This window comes from Saccostrea echinata, unplaced genomic scaffold (assembly GCF_033153115.1).
Source record: "Saccostrea echinata isolate AGI-Se365-2 ecotype Australia unplaced genomic scaffold, CSIRO_AGI_Sech_v1 ptg000030l, whole genome shotgun sequence".
Taxonomy (NCBI): Eukaryota; Metazoa; Mollusca; class Bivalvia; order Ostreida; family Ostreidae; genus Saccostrea; species Saccostrea echinata.
Window position 1 is genome coordinate 16111637 of NW_026889779.1, and position 4733 is coordinate 16116369.

The window sequence follows — 4733 nt, forward strand, 5'->3', positions numbered from 1 at the left end:
CAGTCATTGCAAAATGTGATATTAAAAGTGCATTTCGGCTACTTAGGGTTTATCCAGGTGATTTCGAGTTACTGGGAATGTACGTAAATGGAAACTACTTTTTCGACAAATGTTTACCCTTTGGATGTGCCATTTCATGTAAAATATTTGAAACATTTTCAACATTTTTAGAATGGGTGGTTAGGGATAAAACTGGCATGGACACAATTCACCATTATTTGGATGATTTTATTTTCATTGGTGGGGCACACACTAAAGATTGTAAAATCCTTATGCAAACCTTTCAGAAGGTTTGTGTTGATATTGGAGTTCCCCTTAATCTAGAAAAAACAGTAGCACCTACTACTTGTTTAGTCTTCCTGGGTCTGCTTATTGACACAATCAAAATGCAAATTAGAATTCCCCAGAATAAAGTTAATGAACTTGCTCAACTGCTGCAATTTTGGGTGGGCAAAGAAAAAATTAAATTGTTCGAACTACAAACTTTAGTGGGCAAGTTGAATTTTTTTAGTAAAGCAATACCTGGGAGTAGAGCATTTAATAGACGTTTCTACAATGCGATGAGAGGACTAGACAAACCATATTTACACATTAGAATAACTAGACCAATGCGTGAGGACTTAAAAACATGGCTTGAATTTGTAAAAAAATTTAATGGGGTGGTGTATTTTCCAGATAGTCAATGGAGTACTTCAGATACACTTGAACTTTTCACAGACAGTGCAGGGTCAGCAGAGTTAGGCTGTGGGTGCTATTTTAAGGGTGAATGGATCTATTTTCAATGGCCTGCAGATTGGGCTAATACAGCAATTTTAAGGGATATTACTTTTTTGGAGTTGATACCTATTGTTTTATCTGTGTGGGTATGGGGGGAAAGATTGCAAAATAAAAAAATCATTTTCTTCATAGACAATATAGCCTTAGTTCACATATTAAATAAACAATCATCGCAGTCTGAAAGAATTATGTCATTAGTTAGGCCACTAATGCTAGCATTGTTAAGATATAATATACAATTTAAAGCCAATCACATACCAGGTAAAAGTAATTGTATTGCTGATTCTATATCCCGCAAAAAGTGGGAGGTTTTCAGGCGCCTTGCACCAGCAGCGGACCCAGAGCCGCAGACCATCCCGGAGCCATTCCAGATATTACTCTCTCAGTTGAAGTAGAGCGCTTGTTCAACGCATCTATGTCCTTAAATACTGCACAAGCATACACAGTTGGGATTCAAAACTTTGACCATTTTCGCGAGACACAAGGATGGTCGCTCACTTGGCCGCCACCAGATACGCACATAAATATGTTCATTGCCCAACTGTCATTAAGGGGTTACAAACATTCGACAGCCAAGTCGTATATTACAGCAATTAGCTTTTATTGTAAAAGTAATGGCATTAATGACCCAACAAAGACCTTTGTGGTGCAAAAACTTTTACAGGGCATGAAAAGATCAAATCCGGGTGGGGATAGTCGTTTACCAATTACATTGGATATCTTGTTTGTCATAATACCTAAACTTCAGGTAATCTGTAGCAGCTCCTACGAAGCCGCTTTATATAAGGCAGCTTTCTTGCTTGCGTTTCATGCATTCCTAAGAATAGGTGAAATTGCCCTATCGAAGGGCAATACAGTTAAAACCATATTACAAGTGGAAGATGTTTCATTATTTGCCAGTAAATTGACAATTAGTATTAAACATTCGAAAACAGATCAGATGGGTAAAGGGGTGACATTAAGCGTTCAGGCATCGCATGGGGAAATGTGTCCAGTTAGAGCTATGCAAGCATACTTACTCGGGCGTCCAACAGTTACGGGCCCACTTTTCTGTCATTTTTCAGGAAAACCCATGACTCGTTATCAATTTAGTTCAGTGTTAAGTAAAGCTTTAAATATGTCCACCATTGATAGTAGAAATTATAAATCACATTCGTTCCGCATTGGAGCCGCAACAACGCTTACTCAACAAGGGGCATCAAGGGAAGTTATTCAAAATTCTGGGAGATGGCGTTCTAATGCACATTGTTCATACATTCGCTAATCATGTCAAATGCTAACATGCATCTAGTTTTTAATTTAGGCTATTATAAAGTTTGGATCGTGGGATCATCCATTGTCAAGAGAGCTTTTTTAGCATCAAGATCAAGAACAGGGGGTCACAATCTTAATGTACCAAATACATGCATATGGTGGCAGGGCTATGGGGGTATGATCTTGAGTCAGCTGATCCCTAAACTGAAGCTTCTGCAGAGATTAGAAGATGAACCCAATCTTGTTATTATTCACTGTGGGGCAAACAATCTTGGCCTATTAAAGTTGAAAGACTTGTTGCAACAGCTGAAAGAAACGCTATTAAAGGTATCGAAACTATTCCCCAATTCAAAAATAGTCTGGTCAGGTATGCTCCCTAGGTTTGTATGGCGTTATTCTAACAATGTAAAAGCCATAGAAAATGCAAGAACTAGAATGAACAGGGAAGCTATTAGGGTGGTTACAGCACAGGGTGGGGCATACATTAAGCATTTACAGTTTGAATGTAAGCATAGGAGTTTGTTTCATGACGATGGGGTTCATTTATCACAATTGGGGAACGACTTATTGTTGAACAATTATCAGGGAGCAATTGAGCATATTAGGTCTGGTCAGGGTAATGCATTCCCGGCTAAATGAGCGGGCCCTGGTCGTGGTGACCAATTGCGTTGGGGTACTGCCGCCGCCACTATGGTTCTTGGCACCCCATTTGTGGCGGTTGCAGTGCCATAACCTTTTGTGATAGGCTTAGGCCAGCACACAAATGGTTATGGCCCTTGCAAGTGGCGTATTCCGTCGCACCTCAACGCAATTGGAGGAGTGCAACACATTAAGCTCATTACATTTGATTATTTTGATATTGAAGTTTGAACTGTTGAATTTGTACATTGAATTGAAATTGATTATTCAATATTGATTGCTAATTGACTATTGGGCATTTAATTATAATTTGACTTGGGCATTTAAGAGTAATTGACTATGAATTATTATTGTATTGGTGACGTCCATGCACTTGTGACCTACCCAGTGCAGGATTCGCCCAATTTGGGGCCGTCACATATTTTGTATTGATTGTTTATTGTTATTGAGGGGTAGCCCTGTGGTAACCCCTGAAATGAATCACCGCGGCCAGAAGCGCCACAATAAACAAGTATAAATATATATCTTGTTGTTTATAGGGAATCTGAGATAACACCACATATACGAGCTCTTGTCTCGGATATGTGAGTTTATGGAAGTGACCCTATCATTTTGACCATTCCGGATAAATTAAGTCCGTTTAGGTTCATTAATGTCATTCTGTCCGGATAATTGTAGTCCGTTGGGGTAAAGTCTAATATTAAGTATTTCAACTTCCTTTCTAGAAGATTCGAGAAATTGGTAAAGTCACGAAATTTGCAGGAGAAAAATTGCTTTTAATTTTATTTGACCCACCCTCCCACCACATTTTTAGAAGAAATACTGCTGGCTGTTTTCTATTTCTTTTTTAGCTGTATGCCGGAAGGTAGTGGAGTCTAATTAAAGTCCAGTCCATGTCGCGGTGATGATTGTTGGCGTATTCCGTCGCACCTCAACGCAATTGGAGGAGTGCAACACATTAAGCTCATTACATTTGATTATTTTGATATTGAAGTTTGAACTGTTGAATTTGTACATTGAATTGAAATTGATTATTCAATATTGATTGCTAATTGACTATTGGGCATTTAATTATAATTTGACTTGGGCATTTAAGAGTAATTGACTATGAATTATTATTGTATTGGTGACGTCCATGCACTTGTGACCTACCCAGTGCAGGATTCGCCCAATTTGGGGCCGTCACATATTTTGTATTGATTGTTTATTGTTATTGAGGGGTAGCCCTGTGGTAACCCCTGAAATGAATCACCGCGGCCAGAAGCGCCACAATAAACAAGTATAAATATATATCTTGTTGTTTATAGGGAATCTGAGATAAATTGTAGTGAATTAAAATAATAATTGTTATTGAACACTTGTTTTATAGTGTGTTGTTATAACAAATTCTTCAAGTCTTTGCTTCCAGGCAATGAAAATTGTGCAACATCAAAATTCAAGTTTTTGAATGAATTTTTTTTCCACTTTGTAATTAAACAAATGTGGTATTTCAAGTATTGATAACTTCCAGATTTGTAATTATCAACAATGAAACACAAATAAAGTAGATATAGTAAAATTAATGTGAATGAGCTTGTTTTAGTACATATATTTTGTCATACATACATTTTTAAATTCCATTACATCATAGCTACATTTCAATAGGTACAAAATCATTACTGGTAAGAGTAATTATTAGGGGATTTAATGATTTACAAACGTTTTTTTTTTAAATTTCTTTATTTTGTCCATGGTTTCCAAATTACAATTTCACCAAGTAAAGAAAACAAAATCGACATAATCATATACAAGATAGTACATGTTTAATCATATACCTAGTAATGCTAGAATTTTAAAACTTTGACCATAATTTCAAAAACAAACTCAAGATTGTCATGGACAATATTGCAAAACAAAGTGCTAATGAAACATTTTGCTAATAAAATTAAGACAAATATGCAATGTACTCTCCAGTGATGAACTCTAAATTTCAATATTTATTTTTTAAAGTTGATACTACATGTAGCATAATTTTTTTTTATAATATTTATGGACACCTAATGTTCACAATGCTCACCTTAGTC